Here is a 23,882-nt window from a genome sequence, read left to right as displayed (position 1 = left end):
TGACAATGTTTCGGTTATGTCTAAGCCTTTGAGAAGTACGATCACAGCGGAACATTCAAATCTGCGTTGACACTAACCCAGAGAGAGCAGCACAAAGTATCAGAATTTCTGTTCCCATCATTTAAATGATCACGGAAGTTCTGAGATTAAAATTTATATCTTGGATGGAAACAGATAAAACACTTTTTGAAAGTAACTTGACTCTTCAATTGAAGATGGTAGATATTACATTGTTACACCAGTAGGTGGCGACAAGTGATTGTTAAAAATGTGTCATTGAATCGTTCATTCAAGAGATTCATTCAGAAATGCTGATTCATGCAGTAATTGAACAAGTGAAGTCTCTATGAGTGAGTCAATGAATCATTAATTCAAAATGATTTTTTTTCTTTTCTTTAAAAAAATAATTTGAAAAATCGGTAGGTGAAATGTACCCGGATATCCTACTACTTCAAGATTCTGGACTGTGCATTCAATGGACACTTTACTATCCCATGAGGCCACGGTAGAGGAGTTGTAAATGGCAGTGACCTAATGCTTATGAATGTAGTGTCCGAATTCATGTAGTGTTGTAGTGTCTCGCTTTTCACTTTCGCTTCACGAATTCACGATCACACTCTCGTACTTTGTATATAGGGAGTGCTGGTACTGTCCGCACATTTTACAAGATATTTGTCAATGACGACCAGTATCTATTGCGCACAAAATCCTTCGCCATCATCTTTTCATTTGTGTTCTTACTCATCTCACGTGATAAGTGAAATCTTAACTCCTGCTGCGCTGTGCTGCGACTCTGCAAGGCGTGCTGTATGGAGCAGAGCAGGCCCTTTCAGTTTATAATTGTAGCCTGCGTGACTAGCGTCTGTTGTCCAACTGTTCGGTTTCAACTAAATGGTTTTTATTTCTATAAAAAAACACCATGACACCGACTACCACAGCAAGCCTACTGCAAATACAGTGTGAAAGTGTTTAAGAATTTAACTAGTTTTAACCAATTTGAAAAAATCAAAATCTCCTTGTTTTAAATTTTTATTTTATTTTATGAATGCTGAACTGGTTTTGAGTAAGCTCTCCAGTGTCTTCAGCATTTGCCATCCACTGCATCATTGCATGATGCCATGCTTACCATATTGGCCATACTTGAGTCTACATTGGAAAGGTGTTAAAAGAAGGTTTCTAATTTGCCTTTGCCAATTATTGGGTACTGCTGACCTAAAGCTGTGTCATTTATGGTGTATGTGTTCATAGTTGCAGCCTCTGTGGGATATGGAGAGGTCCAGCTGTGCCAGCTTACACCCACCGAGCCAAGAGCAGTTTGGGCCTGAGCATCTGTGTGCCAGTTCTTAAGTGAATGTGGGGGGTCTGTGTGCCAGCCTGCTAAATGGACCCGAATTTGACAGTGTCATTTTGTTGGATGTCTGTCTGTGTTTTTGTGTGTGTCCTGAAATTTTGGAATCTATATGAAACAGATTTGCAAATTACACATGTTTTTTTGCTAGTTAATGTGAAGTTAAGCATGGTTAAGCATGGGTCATGATGATCAAATAGTTAAAGCTACAATATGTAATTTTTTTTTCGCCGCTAGGTTTCACTAACCTCTTACAATAACAGAGGCGTAGGTTGATGATGCATAAGCGGAATTATGGAACTTGTCGTCATGCCAATGGATCTAATAATGTTTATGGATGAGTGAATACATTGATGTTTTTAACATGACTGTGGTATGAAGCAGGTTGCGATTGCTAATGAGAGACAGATATCAGCGCCACACACAAGTAGGGATGCAACGATACCATTTTTTTAGAACCGATCCGATCCGATCCCAAAAATTCTGAGTATCGGCCGATACCGATCCGTACCGATACCAGCGCAGTTTTTTTTTAATCAAGTAGAATTTCTATAACTCTTTGTTGAACTGATAATAAGAACTGAAAAAAAGAAAAACAACAACAAAAAATATATGATCATAATCTGACATAAATGCTATTATAAACTAGATTAGTGGATAATTCAGCAGTAAAATTTAGTCTAGAAAAATCACGAGTGCACAATAATTGTATAAAATTTGAACATTTTGTGAAAAAACATGTTTAGTGGGGAACAAATTAGAGACAATAAGTGTAACACTAAATCTGGTAAAACTTTACACATTGCTCTTTGTATTGTTGTAAAATACATTCATGAAAAACAACAACAAAAATCAAAAATATAAATTATTTTATAGCCTACAATAAAATTGAGACATTTTTTAAATGTACAGGGTTCCAACGCGTCCTGGAAAACCTGGAAAACCTGGAAAATGAAAGACTAATTTTCCAGTCCTGGAAAACACATGGAAAATGGGAAAAAAAGTAAAATGTCCTGGAAACGTTTGCGTTGTCCTGGAAAATAATTTTCCCTCCTTGTGGATGAAACGGGTTAAACATTTTACGCATGTATGTCTGTTTTCAGCTGCCTTCAACGGGTAATATCAGAGAATGTCTAAGGGCCTGTTCACATATCGCGTCTTTTGCGCGCTCAAGTTCGTTATTTCAAATGTAGACGAATGGCTGTATATTCACTTATTTGCTTTAAAAAGTCTTTTAAAATGTCAATAACGTCATACACATCGTACGACCAGAGATACTGCTTCACGGCAATCCTTCACTCACTCTGGTGAGTTCGCGCTCTGCACCTTCTTTTCTCTCGAGGCATCGACAACACAGCTGACACAGGTAAACACACGTGCTAGAAGAGTTTTTGTTTTGTTTCTGGTCCCGCTTCGGATGCCACGATGCCATCAAGCAGTATCTCTGGTTGTAATCAGTCCTTCACTGACCAATCAGTGTTCATTAGCAGAATGCTAGCGTGTTATGGGCAACAACAACTCAACCTGTAAGAAATCAAAAGGACATAAGTACTCGTTCATTCAATTTTTCGACCTATAACCCATGTTGAACTTGCAAAACCTACAATAAAATCTGAGATTTCTCAATGGCAATCGGGTGAGGGAGACAAATTTAGCCGTCTAGCCCCATTGACTCCCATTCAGTCTGCACTCGCCCGCGATTACCTCCAGTGGAATTCTAATGGAACTGCAACCAGAACCGCAGAACCATACGTCATAGCAGTGTGAGGATGACAGCGCCAGCCTAACAGTCTGATGCCGGAACCGCATACCATACATAGCCACCTTGCATATACCATACCTAAACCTACCCATCTCCACCCCCTGACCCCTAAACCTACCCATCTCCACCCCCTGACCGCTAAACCCACCCCTAAACCTACCCATCTCCACCCCTTAGATGTTTTTACCCCGCCCACTTCCGGCATCAGACTGTTAGGCTGGCGCTGTCGTCCTCACACTGCTATGACGTATGGTTCTGCGGTTCTGCAGTTGGTTAATATTGATACAATGGGGCTAATAGGAAGTGCCAAAGCTCTCCGTAGACAGGCTCTGGTAATATTGGGCTGGAGCTGTCTGCTTTCATTTCTGCATGTAGCCAGCACAGCGCCCCACGTGACACAAACCTGCCAATATGTACGCATTTTGCGTAGCAAGTACGCAATTTGACATCTCAGTACGCTGGCATACATGCCAACCCTCCCGATTTTTCCGGGAGACTCCCGAATTTCAAAGCCCCTCCCGAAAATCTCCCGGACCGACCTTTCTCCCGAATTTCTCCCGATTTCCACCCGGACAACAATATTGCTACACTATCCGTCACTGGGCGCCGTTTCAGACCGAACAATAATAAAGGTTACACCTCGAAGTCAAGCGCGGCAATCAGAACGGAAAAAGAAGCAGAAGAGGAAGGGGAAAAGGAAGAAAGAAGAGACCATGGCGAATAAAAAGAGAAAATATGCAGTATGTTATATCAGTATTCTCGAGAAAAGGAGTTTTCCCGTAGCGTAAGCTAAACTTACGCAACACGAGAGTACTCTCGTAAGAGAACGACACTCGGTTACTAACGTAACCTCGGTTCTCTCTAGAGAGGGAACGAGTGTTGCGTAGCCTGCCGTGCTTGTGCTGCACTTGGTTTCGCTTCTAGTCGACTGAAATCACTTGTGCAACCTGTGCGAGGGGGTTTTATAGGCTAGCCACACCCCTTTTTGGCGGGCCATGACGACACCCCCCCCCTCAAGGTTGGCAAGTATGTACGCTGGTAGGACTTGCCCCTCTAAACTACGGTCTTGTGAGTTCTGTGGCAAATGTGCACTGATATCAGCAAGTAAAATACCAGTGTATGAACTAAAGTAGAGAATAACTTCTGTTTTAGTAGTGTGGCATTGCAAGTAGAGGAAAGCAGGTGGCATTGTGAAAGACAACAATCTTTGCACAACTATAATACAGATATAACGGTATAGGTACAATATCACATCTGTTTCAAAATATATCTCGATATGATAATATCGGTATATCGCCCAGCTAGTTGTGATAACTTGACTCGCACTGTAGCAGCTGAAAAAGTCTTGAAAATGTCCTGGAAAAGTCCTGGAAAATCATTTCAAGAAAAGAGTGGGAACCCTGATGTATAGTACAGCTGTTTAATGAGGTAGCAACATAATAGATAGGACAGAACAAGAACGGCTATTGATAATGTTTCATTGCGTCCCTGTATTATGATATGAAAGGCTCCAATACAGTGCGGCACAAGGCGCTTATGCGCATCCCGAGCGCAGAATGATGCGCTTGAAGCAACACGAGTCGCAGCGCGTCGAGTCCGCATTGAAAAGTTTAAAGCACAAAGAAAATACATATTGATGTGTAGTGTATTATACAGTATCTATCTATGCAATAGTCTATTCAGCATTTTCTTTTAACAGTTTTAAATTTCAGTTACTGTGCGCGTGAAGAACAAATAGTACCTGACTTTAACGTTACTCCAGTGTTGTGATCTAACAGACACCCGTAGAAAGCATGGGCGTCGGAACCATTGTATATGGGTGGGACAAGACCCACCCACTTTTTAAGACCAATGATATTGGACCCACTTACTTTTACCGTCTCTGATTCAGCGCATTTGTCTTTTCATAGTGCTGTCATTCAAATCCTATTATTAGAGAATTCCCTAATAAATTAAACTCCGCTGAATCGCTACATTATATTTCTCAACGACGAAAGTAACCGCCCGTTGTACCTTTCCAGTCAAATATTGCGTTGCAAACATCAATAACAGCTTTAAATTGTCATTGCTGGCAGATGACCTTGGTATTAGCGGGATAATCCATGGATAGCTGTGCATTTAATGCACGACTTGGAGGCAAAGAACCGCCCGACGTGAAGTGGAGTTTAGTTTTAATTAAAAGGCACCAGAATAGCCTACATGAAATGGTATTTACTCCAGTAACATTTTTCTGGGGGAGGACCCACCCACTTTTTTTTTTCTTCAGACGCCCATGGTAGAAAGTAACATGATTAATGTACAGCAATAAAGTCCAGCAAGATAAAGTTGTTTTATGCGAAACCATAGACCTTTATCTACAGATCAAATATAATAATAGTAACATTGAATCATCTTGGAGAGAGTTTCATCGTGTTAACTGTCGTAACCGAACGCGACGCGCTGTTTGACTGCTTAATGGAGAATGACTGACAGCGCAGCTGAGGGAAACGTTTACGTGATCTTGAATTTAACGACTTAAATATTAATTTATATCTCGCATTATACTATATAATGGCTTCAGAACACTTATAATATTGTGCACGAAAACTTATGGTGCTTTATAATGTTTGTGTGCCTTTTGTGGGGCTTAACAATAACACTGAATAGTATACGCACAATATCGGATTTGGATCGGCCTTGTCTGACAGATACCCGATCCGCCAAAAATGGCAGTATCGTGGAGCAAAATGGAGCTCTCGGCATCTCGAAAACGCCACGCTGATATTGATCCTTGTTTTAGTTCTCCTTTTGTCCCAAAGTCTGCTTGCCATGGTACTTTTTGAACGAAACAACAGCGTGAGCATGCCACTAGACGTTATGCAGTCGTCTACGTCTGTCGCCATGGTTACTATGGTAGTACGAGCGGAAACCAGGGATAACGCGGATATTACGTCATTGACAGGCGACAATGACCAGGGACGAGCCATTATTTAAAATTGGAATTTTTCTGAAATTAAAAATCTTTGGTAACTTTTGGGATATTGTAAGTACACAACTGCAGGAAATATATCACACTGTGCAAGTGATTTTTGGATATTTTATTACAAAAATCGTACATGTTGTACCTTTTAAAGGGATAGTTCACCCAAAAATGAAAATGAAACATTTTTCTTCTGCGAACTCAAAAGAATTAGTCAGTTCCCATTAACTTTTTTGTTTGTTTTTTGTTTGGTTGGTTTTTTGTCTGTACAATAAAAATAATTGGGGTCCAAAAAAACAACACATTTATTAAAATATCATCTTTTGTGTTGTTTTATGCTACTTGTACAGCTTGTAATATCATCATGAAACTTTTTCCAGAAAGTTTTGTCTTTCTCTGTACAATTATTTATTATTTTTGTGATAAGGGAAAGTATCTTCTTTAGATTCTTTTATTTATTCTTCTTTAGATAAGGGATAGTATCTTCTTTATTTATTTAGCCAATTTTTACCCTGTTCTTGCCATGGAAATAGCTTTACTTACATAGCATAAAACAAATAATTTTAATTAAATATTAATTAAATAAATTAATTTTAACTGCACGTTGTAATGTTGCAATGCCTAAATTAACTTGAAGTTTGATTTTATTTTTTAGGCTTTTTTGTTTTGTTTTTAGTGTCATGTCATATAATTTTTAGCATATAGATATAGACTAGAATTGTAGTGCCCGTGTTAAATATCACTGAGATACCACTACTATAATTGTCCGTTTTAGTAATTTTTTGCCATTTTTTTTATTATTTAGAAAAATAAAAAAAAAGTCTAGTTTTTATTCATTTTTATTTCAGTTTTTTAGTGATTTAGTACATGGAGTTCTAAATGAAAATCTATTCAGGGCTTTCTTAAGACGATTAGTTGACTAGTCTTTCAAGCACTGAGTCGATTTTGAAAATGTGTAGTGGCCATCTGTACTTTGTGTATTACTAAGTATTGTAGTGTGTGTGTGTGTGAGTGTGAGTGTGAGTGAGCATGCTCGTTTTCTCCAGTTGTGTGTGAATGCATGCATGCACGTGCACACACTTACGTGCCAGTGCACATCACCCTTCTCACCAGCTGGTCGTCTGACATCATGTCACCATGGCGCCAGGCCTTTGGCGGCCTGTAGAAGCCTGCAGCACTATGCCAACAACACACACACACACACACACACACACACACACACACACACACACACACACACACACACACACACACACACACACACACAGAAACAGAAGTTTAGTCTTGCATTTAGGGAGCAGGAACGCCATGCCAACTCTGGTAGACAAGCAGGAGAGCCTTCTACCATAGACACACACATACACACAGGAGCGAGTGTGATCCATGCCAGCGGTGGTCTCAGATCAGGAGAGCTCACTTCACTAGACAGACACAGACACTCCACTGAACAAAGGAACGTACACGGCCAAGAGTGCAGCGCTGCATTTAGAGAGAATGAGGAGGAGAAGGGAAAGAGGCACTGAACATTTGTCTACTGTTTAAGTTCGCTGGGTTTAGCCCAGGCCTGCACAGTTTACGGCTAATGCGTTTGGAATATGTTCAGGTGCTGTGGAGGAAACAGACACACGCCTGATAGAAATGGTCAATGTTTTTCAGGCTGGATCCTTTTGAGTTAGATTGAAAAATAATAAAGCAGAAAGCAAAATGGTAGAATACATCCATAAATACATGTTTGCATTGTCTGTGAACAGTTTGGGGACCTTCGTTGAGTTACGTTATGTTATGTTTGGGAAATCCTGGTGTTAGAAGGATATCTGTCCTTTTTTAAGATGAGAAATACCACAGTTTGATCTTAACATCAGTAGCCATGTTTCCATTACCCTTCAAATTGCGCAAATTGAAATTGCGAATTAAAAATACGCCCAATGGAAACACGCCAATTTCGCAAAAACTCCCATGTATCGCAAAAATGTTTTTACGCTCTCATGAGGTGGTTTTTCAGGCAGTTTGTGAAAGGAATATTTCGCAAAACTACAATGGAAACAGTTTTTGCGCATTTACAGGTCACCTGACGTAGATGGTGCGGTATGTTTGGACAGAAGACAAGACCGAGTTGTTCATTAAATTCATAAAAGACAAAAGAATTACGGGAATACTGGATTCTAAACCACAAAGAATATGAGGGATAAACACCCAGAAACACCTCATACGTGCCGCTCACAAGTATAAGAGGCTTTTCTTGCCATTAATGCTTGGAATGCTCGCCTATGTCTCCCAGTAAAACAAAATGGCCAGTGCGCAATGACTGCGCAAATCTGTAATGGAAACACGGCTACTGAAACTCTTGATTTGGATGAGGTCTCTTTGCTTCTTGATTTCCTTGATCGCTTTCTTGTTGTGATAGCCAATGAATCGGTTTGGTCAATATATTAGTCTATTGTTTGGCCAATTAAAGTCAATTGACCAATAACCGTTAAAGGTGAATAAATGAGGAGTTTAATGCTCATTACATTCTAAACTTTTGTTTCTTGCGTAGAAAACAAAAGAATATATCCATAAATAATATCCAATCTGCTGTTTTGCCATGCAACTGGAAGGGGGCAAGAGAACTCCTTTGTCAACAATCACATTTATTGTATGGAAAAAATTGTTTGGACATTTTTACCATATGATCTGTGTTTCATACGAGATAAAAACATACAGGTTTGGAATAAGTAAATGATGACAAAATCTAGATTTTTGCGGGAACTATAATCTTAAATTGAATTTTTTATTTGTACATGTTCTGTTTTAGATTCTGAATATGTATTGTATGTAATAAATAAAAATCAGCTGAGTGGGCAGTTATTAGCCAAGGCCTTGTGATGCGTTAAATATTTTGTTGAAACCATCATAGTCTCAATTTATTCATTAAAAAAATGAATGAATGAATATTTTGACTGTGTTGACTCGTATTGATTGAGTGATAAAAAAGGAAAAGCACATTTTGTGAGAAAATGGAAGCAGCAAAATGTTTGGCTTAAGGACGAATTGAATAAATATAAATCATAAAATGTCTTCAGTGTTATTTTTTATTGTAATTTTTTTTTTTTTTTACTTTCTATTCATCAAATAATCCTAAAAAAGCATCGGTTTATACAAAAAGATTAAGCAGCCCAATTAAGTGTTGTGCCGATAGACGAGTGTATCGACGATAGTCAGAGATATCACCGATGGCTGATGCCTTTGACAATATCAGGTAATAATTGGCTCGTTTTCCAATTAATGTATTTTGTTGTTGTTATCAGGCTAGTATTGTCAAATTAATATTAGTAACTACAATTAATTTGCCTTTGCTAAGTTCTTAACAAAATCACTGCATAAACACACTTGCAACACTGACTCTCGCGTATGAGGATTGAGGACTCCTCAATGTTTTTAAAACGACTAAAAAACTACATCAAAATAGAATTGCAAGGTTATATATTCACAAATTGTCAAGAGTGCTTGTTATAAAAGAGCACATAATTCTTATACAGTTGTTTATTTCAAGGCGAAAACGGCATTGTTGTTTGTCAGCATTTTGTGTTGTTTCCATAGCACATTAACAAATCATTTTAATGAAACTACAATTACAAATTATTAATAATATTTTGACTAAAATGATATAGGCCTAATAACATTCTTTAGATCCAAACAAATAGTCATCGATGAAAATCAAAAGCAGCTTCAAACACAGACTTAAACACAACTTGTTTAACAAGAAATATTGATTCTTCTCATTTTTTTTTTCACTGTCATTAATGTATGGTCCACAAGAGAAATATTAAGCCAAGAAATTAAGATGGTTGATATACCATTATCAGCACTGAGCTCTTGTGTCTGAGAGTATTAATGTGCCATGCAGCATCAGATGCCAAAAGCTCAGTTTCATGTTAAGGGAATAATTGACTGGTTTGAGACTCCCTTCAGTGGCATAACTCCGATGCAAAGCTTGCAAAATGTATGTGTGATGTCCAGGGGCTCTCCTTTTAGGTGAAATATTTACGTGACGTGACATTTTTCTTCAAATCCATCTTTGCTTGCAAAATGATGATGATAATAATAATGTCCTGAAGTAAATAATAACATGAGTGAATAAATAAGTAAATTAAATCAAATTAGTAGACTATTGCATCCCCCGCACGTGTGATAATATTGTGTATTGGGATCTCACAGGCTGACGATAGGACAGTACCGCCTCATTGATGATAAGAAGAAATGTTTTTTGAGCAGCAAATCAACATGTTAGAATGATTTCTGAAGGATCATGTGACACTGAAGACTGGAGTAATGATGCTGAAAATTCAGATTTAACATCACAGGAATAAATTGCATTACAGGAATAATTTTTCACAATATTACAGTTTTTACTGTATTCTTGATCTAATAAGTTAAGCCGTGGCGAGCATAAAAGCCTTCTTTCAAAAACATTAAAAAAATCTTACCAACTCAGTAGGTGATCCTCTGAACCGATTCAGCAAAACATTATTCCTGACACATTTATTTTTTGAGCATTTGCTCCAGTCCTAAAGAATCAGTGAAATATCGCTGTCAATCCCAAACACTGATTGCACGAAGATTCGTTTAGTGTGATTCTAAGAGTTTTGTGAGTCCTATCTTTGAATACAGTACATTTTATGCTTTCTAGATTGAACCCTGCTGGCCTTAAATGCTTTTCCAGAGAGGTACAGTACACTCAGGTTCAGATTGGCAGTGAGAGCAAGGCTTATTTGTGTTCCACAGTTCTGGACAGAGACGGAATCGTTGCCTTCCCGCAGGAGGGAAGCCTATAGGTTTCTGCACCAGTCTTCCCTGAACACATAAACTGGTTTGTTGGAGCATGTGTGGAATTCTATTGTGAAAGCTCTGTGCAGCAAAAGGTTAAGTCGTTCCGTGTCTGCTTGCGTCACTGTCCTCTGATTGAAGGCAGGGTGTATGTGTGTTCGCACACAAAATAACCTATAATTTGAGGCAACATTATCTGACAGACTCATGACGACACCCAGTTGAGGCTTTTGTTAGCACCTCTTGTTTGCTTGTCTGCCGTCACCTATCTCGGTGCGGATACAAATTTTGTAAGCCTTTAATACATAACTGTAAAACTGTTATAAAGATTGACTATAACATAACCCTGGGCGTAGACACGGGCAGGTTGAAGGATGTTTTTAAATGCTGAATGAGAAAAGCCTTGATGTGATTGACAGGAAACAAGGAAAGGCGAGGAAAGGTCGTTAATGTTTTGTGAGATTGTTAAAAAGTTATAAGTGTTGTTTATGCTTTCATAGTGGATTTAAAAGAGCAATCAACCCATAATGAAAACTTCCATTAATAACTCACTCTCATGATGTATTAAATGCTGAAGCGGAAATGTTAACTTTTAGTCTGTTGGTTTTCTATTGTATAGCATTAGAAGACCGATAATAGTGGGTGTGAATGGTAACGGATCACAACGGACAACTAGTTGTCTTACTAAACTGACTATTCTATTAGGGAATAGTTGACCTTTTTTTTTTTTACAAGTTTCAGTGACAGGACTTGACATGCTGACAGCTTGCTGTACTTGAGGTGTTTGGACAGTTTGCACAGTACAGTTATTTTCCTATTTTTATTTGATGATTTTGGACATTTTGCACAGTACAGCTATTTACTTATTTATTTTTTTATATATATATTTTTAGTTTCCATCCATGCAATCTCCAAATTGCTTTTCCTATGTAGGGACACAGGGATGTTGGAGCAGTATCTTGGGCCATAGGCAGGGAAATGCTCTGGATTTATTTTTTTAATCTTTTTATTTTTTATTTAATTTTATGTTTTATTTGAATTTTTCTTTACATTATTTTTATTTTATTTTATTAATTTTTTCATTTTATTTAATTTTATTATTTTTATTTAATTTTATTATTTTTATTCTATTTAATTTTTTTAAATTAATTTTATTATTTTTCATTTTATTTATTTTTTATTTTATTATATAATTTTATTCATTTTGCCTGAACATTGTTTAAAAGGGTCTTGTTCAGTGTTCCACAGAAGAAAACAACATTTAGAAACTACATAAGTGAGTAAACCCCTGGTCTGGAAAGTTTAAATGGTTGTGTTTGTATGTGTAGGAGAAATTGAAACATTGCGTTGATGTGTTTATCTTATACACAGAACCTGCTTTTGCAGTCACATTATGTCATCGTCTGTCTCTCACACTCTCTGTCCTTAAACACATTGAAGTCACACTGTGCTGTGCTGGTGACCATAGAATAATCTGGATTCTGCAGCTGTTCGGTCCCTGGTAGTGGCTCAACATCACACTGGAGCTTGTTCTGAATGTGACTTCCTCCGATGATATGGCCAATTGATGTCACATTAGAAGAAATACTTTCACTGTTAGAAACTGCACAGAAATGGTTCTCATGTGGAGATGCACAGTTGATTTGGTGTAATATTCTGCTGACCCAACTAAATTCCTTTTTAAAATTGATGCTCACATTTATTAAACCAAAACACCATGCCTGTTGAATCGTGCACATGCTTCAACAAATAGCGTGCAGGAAACTTTAGTTCACAATACCACCCTCCTTTGCCACTATCCAGTTAATAGTAGTACAAATAATAAAATGTCATAATAATCAACTCAGGCTTCACTGGACTTGGCAATGACAATGGGCCAGATGCAGGAAGATTCTTTTAACGACTCTGGGGAAAGAGGAAACTGGATGTTGATCAGCTCCTGTTTGGAGTAGGAAGTGACCTCATTATATGAGGATGCTTCTGATGGGATTTAGAGTGTCACTTTAAAACAAAACAATGCGTCATTTCTTCACACCGTTGTATTTCTCTGCTCTTTGTCTGATTGTGGGCTTTGAAGCTTAGTTTGTGGGCGACATGTTTTTACCAGTGCTTGGAACCTTTGATAAAGTTCTTTCATGTCTTATTTCTAAGTTTATTATATTTGGGGACACCCACACAGATTCACACTTTCTCTTTCTCTTTCGCTTTTATTCATTCACCTACTCTCGAACTGCAAGGTACAAGCTTGCAGACTTCATCACGCTTGGAATAGAAGAGCCCCTCACCTGGTCAATGCATTTAAATGTCTACTTTGCTGTATTTGTGCTTGTTCCAAAGACTTTACATGTTAGTGTGGTGTTTTTTTGTTTTGTTTTTTGTACCACTCATGCTCACCAGAAAAACAAAGTCGCTCAAATTGACCGCAAAGACCCGCCCCCTTTAGTTAGGCTACTGTTGCTATGTCCGACAAGCCGCGCCTCTCTCACGCCACATCATTATGATTGGTCAGATCGCCTGTGATCACTGTAAAGCTGCTTTGAAACAATCTGTATTGTAAAAAGCGCTATATAAATAAATGTGACTTGACTTGACTGATCCGCCCCCCTGTAGCCTCTCACATGCTCTGATCTTTCTTGACTTGGACTATACTTTATTTTGATAATTGGTCAAAAAATAAATAGTTAGGGCCTATCTGATTCTTTTGCATAGGGCTGAATGAAGAATAGGCCAATATATTGATATTTAATATATTTTCTCTCCCATTTTGGTGTGGTACTTAAAATAAAAGTGTGGTTATTTTATTGTCTTGTATTTTTATTTATTTATTCAGATTCAATAAAATGTAATTAAAATAAGAAGTCTAATATACAGTTATACCAACAACAACAAAAAAAATTAAAATAAGAAATTAGTAATTATTTAAAAAAAATTGGTAATTTTTGTTTCAGCCAAGTGCATCCAGAATTTTCGTTTCGGTGCATCCCTAATTTCGATACGCATCGATACTGAAATATCTGAAATGGTTCCAACACTCCTTTTCTGCAGTACTGATACACTGATACACACCAGCTGCGTGTTCTCGCTCCATCTTCTCTTTGAAGGCGAATTGACACACACCTGCCTCCTTTCACTCACTCGTCTCATTCGCTCCGGTTGAATAGTGCTTGTATTGCACATCATTTTAATCATCCTCGCAGGTTTCACACTCACACCAAAAGCACCCGCACCACTGATCCATATAAGTGGAGCGCACCTAAAGCCGCCTCTCAAACAGCTCGAGAGTGCAAAATTGAGTTATTTTTCGTGGCTTATTGTGCTTAAACTGTCAAATACACACAAAACGATTTTAAAATACCAGTCTTGGCGGATATTCAGGTGAACAGTTATGTAACAGTATATTGGATCCGTGCATAAACTCAAGTCATGGCAGCCTAATATACCTGTTGCTGTCCGTCATGCTAATCAAAGAACAAAAGACAGAGAATCACTCACTACTCTTGACTGAATAACTTTTGTTAACTTTATTGGTAAGTATTAATCTGTATTTAATTTTTACAGTGAAAACTATCCAGTGTTATTTTACTTTTGATTATTATTAGTATTTTTATTTGTTTATTTATACAGTTTAGAGTTACAGGGACAGTGCACATTAATAAACATTTGTCAATGTGCCAGTTTAGCCAACTTGGCTAATTTTCAACTGTAATCCCTGGGCAGGAGTAATGTCAGATAAAATACATTAAAACAAATTAACAATACTTATACATACAGTAGACCACATTTCATAAGAATGCATAAAGTACATTTTAAAACAAGGACAGCAAAACATAAAACAAGGCAAAGCACGCTTCAGGTGATTTGAAATAGCTACAAAGTATGGGCACACACTTGATTGTCTTTTAACCCTGATTTTAATTTTAATTTTAAATGACCAATATGAATCACAGACTCTGATAGACGTAGACAAACTGTTCCATGTGTGAGCTGCTCTCACTGAAAAAGCTGACTGTCCAAAGGCAGTTCTCCCCATTTGTATTTCACAATCCCCTCTTGCCACAGATCTGGTGTTTCTAACAAGAGTTGTTTTCTGCTTTATTAAAGCAGTGAGTGGTGGGGGAGCCAAGTCATGTACAAGCTTCTCACTGCTATTTCTTACCTGAATACTATTAGACCCATATGAAAATCTTAAAGCCGTGTTTATTTTATTTAGTCTATTAATTCTATTGTATTTGTGCTATTTTCTTTGCAATTCGTTTACTTTGTTCTTATTTTATTACTGTTTACTTGTCTTTTTTTGTAAATTTAGTTCAAAGTTTCAAATAAAGCCTCACTGTGTAAGCTATTGCAACAATATTACCCAAATGATTTAAAAAAAGAAAAGAAATAATAATAAAAATATCTGTTTGGGCAGTTACCTATATGGCGGTTTTCCACATGGTATCGAATATCGATATTTTTCAAGGTATCGTATCAAAGTTAGAAATTCCAGCATCTTGCCAACACTATTTTAAAATGTAATAAAATTATTACTTTTAAAAAGAAGAAAATCTTACTGATCATATACATTTGAGCAGTAGTTTATGACGAAAAAAGTAAAAAATTTGGTTATTCATACTAATTCTTGGTATCCACTTTCAAATGTCATTCTTGCTTTTGCATATTTAAGACAAGGAATCATACAGGTATTAAATGGCATGGGTGAGTAAATGGTGATTTTGATTGATATATCCTTTCACAGGCTTCATAATGGATGGTATGTTACAGCTTATAGTGTGAGTGTGTGAGTGTGTTTGACAAGCTTGGCAATTCTGAAGGTTCTTTATAATGATACACATTTCAAACAAGTGTCATTCAATCAAAATCTGGTTCGCCCATCTATTATTAATCAAGCCATTACCTCAGTCCATTCTGCAGATTTGTCTTTAACACACTACTCTTCCCTCTTAAAGCATTTCCTCAGCGGTGTAACATTGGCCCTCTGAGTGCGTTTAATAAATGTGTATTCTCTGTCTCTCTCTCTCTCTCTCTCTCTCTCTCTCTCTCTCTCTCTCTCTCTTAGATCGTTGTGCGGTTGGTGGTGTTCTGTTGCAGTCAGTGCAGTCATGGCCACAGCTATATCGTGACAAAGAGGGACATGGTGAGTGCAGCTTACATATCTTATTTTCATGTCTGTGTTAACACATCCATGTCAAACAACAGCTGTGATGTATTTATGGGTTTCATACACGTTCAAGAGTTTGGGGTCTGTATGATTTTTTTTTTTTAATGTTCTTTAAAGAAGTCTCTTATGCCCAACATGGCTGCACTTATTTGATCAGAAATATAGTAACAACAGTAGTATTGTGAAATATTATCACAATAAAAAAAAAAAAACAGTTTCCGCTTTTAATATTTGTTGAAGTGTAATTTATTCCTGTGATGGCAAATCAGAATTTTCAATAAATGTTCAGAAATCATTCTTTATTCTTTATTTGCTGCTCAGTAAATAATTATTATTATCGATGTTAATATCAGTGTTGCTGCTTTACATTTCTATGATAATAATTTGTACATTTTTTTTTTTTTAGGATTCTTTGATGAATAGAAAGTTTAAAAGGACAACAGTTATATGAAATGGATCATTTATAACATGGTAAATGTCATAACTTGGGATGCAACGAAATTTCGGCTACAGCTATTTTCGGTTTCTAAATCAGTGACCAAAACACATGTTGAATAAACAATGGCACGTTTTGATATAAAAACTCTTGATCTAAAAACTACCGCATGTGCAATTTAAATGTTTGTACAACTCAGTTTAAGCTATTTGAGTGATGATAATTAAATAAGTTTAATTAATTTAATTAATAAATTGATTATTGTTGGTGCATCCTGAATTTTCGGTTTTGACCCAGAATTTTCATTTTGGTACATCCTTAGGCTTTACTCTCAATTTTGATCAAATTAATGTATCCTTGTTGAATAAAATTATTTGGTAACACTTTACAATAAGGTTCATTAGTTAACATTAGTTAATGTATTAACTAAGACCATGAGCATTTGTTACTGTATTTGCTAATCTTTGTTAATGTTAGTTAATAAAAATACAACTGTTCATGTTAGTTCACAGTGCATTAACTAATGTTAACAAGATTTTAATAAAGTATTAGTAAATGTTGACATTAACAAAGATTAATAAATGCTGTATAAGTGCAGTTCATTATTAGTTCATGCTTACTAATGTAGTTAACTAATGAACCTTATTGTAAAGTGTTGTACAATTATTAATTTCTTATTACTGACCCTATTTATGTTACAACTGGCAACTGTTCTGGACAATTGATGTCCAGTGATGGTTTGGAGTTTGTTGGGATATATTTGGACCACACATCCTCAACTGGTTCAAGATATGTTGGTGATCATTACAGCCTTTGTTCATGACCTTCATTCACACAGGTGGACTTTTTTTTAACAAATAGATGGACCCCTATTGGTTTAGGCATTTGTACATTTTCCAGTATAATCTGTGGGAGCATATAGCATTCCTCAGAAGGATCTGGGCACTAAATGAACTTTGGTGGATACTGTAATAGAATGGGTCCTCTCTGTGAAAAAAAAGTTCTGGGTCTCGTAATATGGCTCCCAAAATCAATAATTATAGTTCAGGATTTATTTGTTTGGCTCTGAAGAAGTTTGCAAATAATAATAAAGCCCCATCCCCCCTCACAATGTAAGTGTCTCTTCTCTAGTCAATTTAGAGAGAAATAAAGCTCAATGTATTGAAAACCCCCAATTAATTAACTTTTAGCTAATAATGCTGGTTTATGACCAATGAATCCCTTTATCTGTAAGAATGACAGAGTACACATCTCAACCTTTTTTCCCTCTCCCAGTATGGACTGCTAAGAACTGAGCTTGAAGTGATTGAACGGAGTTGTCTTTAGCTTTACTTTAGCAGTGCAATTAATGGTTGTAAAATTGGATTACTTGATCTGTAATTTGTGTTTAGTGCTCACTTTCATTTGTTTTGCTATATAGCTGTGGGCAAATTTGATTGATTCTGATCATTTTGATACCACAAAAACTTATATGCTAAATGAACATATTCCTCTTTAAACAATAAAACAATGCAGTGTAGCCTTCAAGTAACAATTAAATTATTCATTGCATGTTTATTGGCTGTAAATCATTTAGTAAGGATTTGTTTAATACTGATTATTTAAAACTGATTGGTTTGACTGAGAAAGAGACCTGTAATTAAAATTAGTACAAGCTAAAAGTTTTGTTCATGTTAGATTGTAGAGGACTTATGTATTTAAATTTTTATTAAAGTTACCGAGCGAAGAGCTGTTCTCTTTTATTTATTTTCTGTCTACTACAGATATTGTGGAGCTTGTTAGTTCTACAACCAGTACTGTTGACATTCCTAATTTTACATTTAATTATGTTTGTTTTATTTTTTAATATTGTTAGATTCTTTAAAATTCCTTAAATAGATCTGAGGTGCTCGGTCCTTCTGCTGAAGATCTGCGTTCTTGCAGACTTGAGCTACGGCTGTAATTAAATGCGCACCTGAAAGAGCTAATCAGGGTCTTTGGTTCACTTTATCACTTATAAATTACAGTCAGGTGTGTTCGAGCAGATCTCAGCTGGAAGAAAGATCTGCAGGTGCAGGCCTGACTAAATAGACTAATTACATGAAGTCACTTATCAGTTCATTGCTGCTGTGTTTATGGTGGACGCGTTTGTGTGTCTCTGCTCTGTATCTTCACGCAGAGAAGCGTTACATTGGCATTGCTATGTTCATCATGGTGCCGAATAATATCCAATGTGTTTTGCATTTGATGTAAGTTGATTAAAACACCTACTGTGAGTTCATCATTTGCGCTATGCATTGGGAGTTTGTGAAGAATGGCGGTAAAAATAACCACACTTCTTAGCGAATAATCAGAATTACGAAAATGGCATGTAAACGGGAGTGAAGTGCTCGTGTCATGTAAACATCTCGCTGCAATTAAAGGGTAACTCTCGCCAAAAAGCAACCGAATTCATGTGTAGAGCCCCTGGTGATACTTGGAGCAAAGTTTCATGTTGTGTCGAGCCTTCTTAGTGTTTTAAAAATAGCGATTTTTGATGCTATCATAAAAGTGCCCCATTCACAAGGCATTTAACCTAAAACGAAAATACAGTCAAACTTAAAATTGGCGTTTCCATTCTAATTATGCTTTTAAACAAAAGTTTGCCTCGGGTAGATTAACAAAAAGACCCTAGGTTGCATTTTGGCGAGAGTTACCCTTTAAGTCCTTTATTTGATTATTTAAAAAAAATGCATTATTGGTGGTGCACATGTAACCGTAGTCATTGAAACACACCTGTAGCTGGAGCCTTGAGCTAGCAATGCGAAGGTCGTGAGTTCGATTTACGCTATACAATGTATAGTTTGAATGCACTGCTATTTGTTTTGTGTAAAAGTGTCTGTCGATGCATGAATGTCTGGATGGCTCAGTCTGCGACGGCCCTGCAGTTAGTCAATAATCTACAACTGACTGGCAGATCTGCTTGTTTGCGTCTTTGTCACTGCAGGCAGTAAGCCAAGGCAGACGGTCAGTTTAGACTTAATCATTTGTGCATTATAAATGGGATTTGCAAATGTCTGGCCGTTTTTATAAGGAATGAAAACCTTTCTCCGTAACCATCTAACACTGAACGGTTCAGATTGATGGATTTTATGTCGACTGTTTGTTCTGGCTGCTATATCTAGCCTTAAATCATGCTAGCTGTCTCTTTAGCTGTCTTTATTATATTAACAGAAGCTCCGTCTAATAGCAATATAATACTAGTTTCATACGGCGTCTATATTGGTAAAGACTAGGATTTTGGTACGGAAAACCACAGCTAGCATTAAACGACAACTTAAGTGTGTGCATGTTTATTTATTTTTTTCCACCCAAAGGCAATGGCTTTCAAGGTTATTGCAGCTCTTTTTGTCTCTGTGGAAAAATATAAAAAATCCTTTTCACCATGATGCCGCACGCGCGAGTGGTCGGGCCCACACGTCTCCTACACACATGCACAGTCTCTTTATGATTTATAAGTGGGAGCATACAGCCCTTGAGCCATGCAAAATGCAAATGCAGTTTAGGAAGCTTTGCTTTAACTGAATAAGGGTGGCAGGACCTCTGCCGTAAACAGCCCATTACACAGTTCATATAGTCATTTAAGCCTCACGGCTCTGTGGCGTCCAGCTCTGCTGTCTGTGTGCACGACGCACCTCCTGCTATTTTCCTATTTGCCTGTTTGCGTTCCTGATGATGCCCTGTAGCAGAACCGCCCGCCGGCCGCATCCCGAGCGCCTTGCCGTGTAGCCTTGATATTGCTGTGCCAGTTTTGCGGTAATGGATTGTGCAAATATACAGCGAACTGGCTTGATCTGCTTGTGTGGCACTGCACAATACATTTGAATCTATCTTTCTTTCTTTCTGGCTGTTTCTCAATATTTGTTTCTTGTTTGTACTTGTGTTCTTGTGGACTTGTGAAACATCATCAGTCGCTGCCCAAGTACTGTTCCAATTCATTGTTCACATCTAGCCAAGTCCACAGTACAAATCCCTGGATGTGTTTTTGATCCGCCCCTTATACTGAGGATGCATCGAGAGGTGACTTGTGCGGTCTTGAGACAGCCAGGTATCCCAGAATGCATCTCGCACCAACCAGCAAGCTTCAATAGCAGAGGGGAAAACCCGCTTAATTTAAAAATACTACTGTTATTGTGTCACGAAATGTAGTTTTAACAATTTTTCAGGCGAGAATGTAGTTGTTTAAAGCTCAAATCTGTGGGTTTTTTATAAAGATGGCGCCTATTTTTATCTGACGTTTGAGTTGTGAGATCCAGGCGATCACCGGGCGTTCAGCGCTCATGTACCCCGCCTGGAACAGCTTTACCTTGGCTAGTCCTTCTGATGTTTGCCGCTGGCTCTGATGTCTCAAGTCTAGTGGTTAAACATGAGATATAATTCGTCTTGTGTATATCTAACGGGCGATCTTTGGTCTCATTTATCTATAATAATGGGGATCAGCGAATAAAAAATAACATGCATTTTGTATATCTTATTTTGTTGAAATTAAGATTTTGCTGATTCTGCAAGGGGTATGTAAACTTTTGAGCACGGCTGTACAATGTTATACATTTTGTTTGTTATATACAAAGTTATATGCTAATAAATGCATAGGAAAAAATATGTAGTTAAATTTTTCTTTATTACTGTAATGTTAACATTTATTTTATCATTTTTTTTTATGCACGATATATTAAAAGTGTGAATATTTTCAGCCTGCATTGTTGAAGCTGTGATTTTTCTTCTCATTGAAAGGGTATGTTTTGGTGGTTTTGACCTCTCTATATATTAGATTTATATCATCACGCCATTCCAGATGGCTGGATATTAACTGGAAATCTCATCGCACTGGCTGCTGTTTTCACCTCTTTCTTGTTCCCACTCACTCAAGGCTGGACAGGAAGTGTAAGCGCATACTGGAATGTTTGTCCATTTCGGAGAAGGAAGTGGAAAAGTCTGAGCTTGAATGCACAACATGCATTCTCTTCACCCGTTTCTTGCCTCGAGTTCAAACCTCGTCCCAGGTTTCTTAGACTCACAATCGGGCATTCAGTTTAACGGGTTTTTTCAAAATCAAAATAGACCGATTTTTTTTTCATATCAAATAATTTAGCATTTTGAAAAAATATGCGTATTTGTTAGTGCATGCTATTTCTAGGAGAAAAATCCTCTGTCTCTTGTAAGCCTATAGAAACATTTAGAAATATAGTAAAACTGTGTGCAATATCTGTCTGTACCTTTAAGTGCACATGTTATAATTCTTCAAGCAGATTGGTGGGTGTGCGTGTGTTTTTGAGGCTGTTGTAGATCCAGGGCCTGTCGGTTGGGGTTGCCCTGGCAACGGTGTTGGTGGGTGTGCGTGCATGAAGAGAAATGTCTATGGCGGGCTGGAGAACGCTTGACGTCAAGGCCATGCTGCTGCCGCTATACGCCATTAGAGCAGCACACCGGCCTCTCACACGGCAAACGGTGAAATCTGAGAATGTCAGTATGCAAGTGTGGGTTCAAGAGGAGAGAGAGGGGCCATGCAAGGAAACCACGCTTTAAATGACAAAAAATTGAAATGGCTGCCTCAATTGACGTGTTCATTTCTCTTACTGTGTTTCCTTTTTACTTTACGATATCAAACTGAGCTCTATGCTTGTTTTTGTTAAAGAAATTAATCCCGCAAGGATGCATTAAATTGATCAAAAGTGGCATTAAAGACATTTTATAATGCTATGAAAAATTATATTTGAAATAAGTGCTGTTCTTTTGAACTTGTCATCAAAGACTCCTGAAAATAAAGTATCACTATCAGGGTTGCCAGGTCTGCGCAACAAAACTGTCCCAATGGCCAATCAAAAATAGCGCATAGCGATTTTCTCAGTCTGGGGCCAAATTCATCTCTATAATTTGGGGGAGAGGAATAAACCCACACTGATGACTGTTTCCACACAAATATTAGTAAGAAATGTTTCTTAAAGGTGCAGTATGTAATATTGACAGCTAGTGGTTGAAATGGGTACTGCAGTCCAAATTCTAAATATTGGTGTGTTTTTCCCTCGCCCCCTCTTTAGACTTTGTGCTCATGCGGGGTGGGAGATTGAGGACACGCAGCCACGATCTCTGACCCAGTTTGACTTTGTTTGCTGGCCTTTATGTCTGCAATACTCTGTGCTTTCCACCAACTGGCAACCCAGGGTGTCGAAATACTTTTGGGTAAATTGGCAGTGGGCGGATCACAGACCAAAACAAAAACAGACATTCCGACACGAACACACATTTAATTGTTTTTCGGAGAAACAAGTATGTGAACTTTGCATGTTTATTAAATATCTACAAAAATATTATGGTATTTTACCTCCGACGAAATTTTGGCAGTGTCAGAAGATTTGACTCTCAGTCCTGCAGTGTGACTTCTCCTCCTCCTCCTTTTATAATCATTCTAATTAGTCGATAACAAGCGTTAACACATCAGCATATATGTATGCTTGCTTTATCCGTTTACATGTAAAGGAATGAAAAGCAGCCAGAGTGTGAAACAGTTTGCAACATTAAATTAATTGAGTTTTTATTCTGATGATATTAAGTTTTAATCATGATTCATGTGTCACCGATGTGCCCAAATAATTTTTCACATTCACACACATTATTTTAACTTGCAAATGCAAACAATATGTTCACACTATAGAGCCCTGATATCAAATCATATTACATATTAGTGGCATATGTTGTTGTTTTAAGTGTTTAAAGAATGTTAAGCTGGATTGCAAAAACTACGACTAGGAATGTTTGTTTGAAATTTACCTACATTTTAATAAACACATTATACATTAAAATAAATAATTGACCTGCATTATAATAAACATTTGCCCTTTTTTCTGAGAAGCTTCATAAAAGCATTAAGTTTAGGGTTGAGTTAGTGCTGTCTTTCAATCCTCACTGTTAAACTGGGAGGGAATATGCGAGATGCTTGCATCATTTGAGTGTTTTGGAAGCGGTCCTGAATATTTCCTGGATGACAACGCAGTCTGACATTGCAGCTTTTTGAGAGGGTTCTCATATCTTATGAAAGCTAGCGTTTGCGTAACTGCAGAAGGCCACTACGTGTTAACACAATCTCATTCACACATGGAAGCACTAGCACACCCTGAAAGACAAACTCGATCATTCTCATTCCTGTGATTTTTGTACGTTATTGCGGAGTACAAAGATTTGTACTAGCCAGTTATCTGTTGAGTTTTTGAGGTGGTACATATTACATGCTTTCTCTCTCATTCATCTCATTCATCTCTCTCTCTCTCTCTCTCTCTCTCTCTCTCTCTCTCTCTTCACTGTAATCTCTCTTGTGATCAAATATACAACTTAAAATACCTGCTTTCATGGGTTTCTAATATATTTTAAAATGTAATTCATTCTTATGATGGCAAA

The 23,882-nt window shown here is 37.3% G+C and overlaps 1 protein-coding gene across 4 annotated transcripts in view; it reads left to right on the top strand.

The window, feature by feature from the left end:
* Window positions 1–23,882, top strand: part of bcl9 (BCL9 transcription coactivator) — a 107,199-nt gene that overhangs the window by 66,759 nt on the left and 16,558 nt on the right. For 3 of the 4 annotated variants that reach the window (XM_084106927.1, XM_084106929.1, XM_084106926.1), the window contains one exon: window positions 15,935–16,012. The gene's annotated coding sequence lies outside the window, so the exon portion shown is untranslated. Of the gene's footprint in view, window positions 1–15,934; window positions 16,013–16,442; window positions 16,508–23,882 lie in introns of all 4 variants that reach the window. The other variant, XM_084106928.1, reaches the window with a different exon arrangement.

The sequence above is a fragment of the Abramis brama genome (genome assembly GCF_963993115.1).
Source record: "Abramis brama genome assembly, chromosome: 2".
Taxonomy (NCBI): Eukaryota; Metazoa; Chordata; class Actinopteri; order Cypriniformes; family Leuciscidae; genus Abramis; species Abramis brama.
The sequence above is the reverse complement of the archived record's forward strand: the minus strand, read 5'-3'. Positions and strand labels throughout refer to the sequence as shown.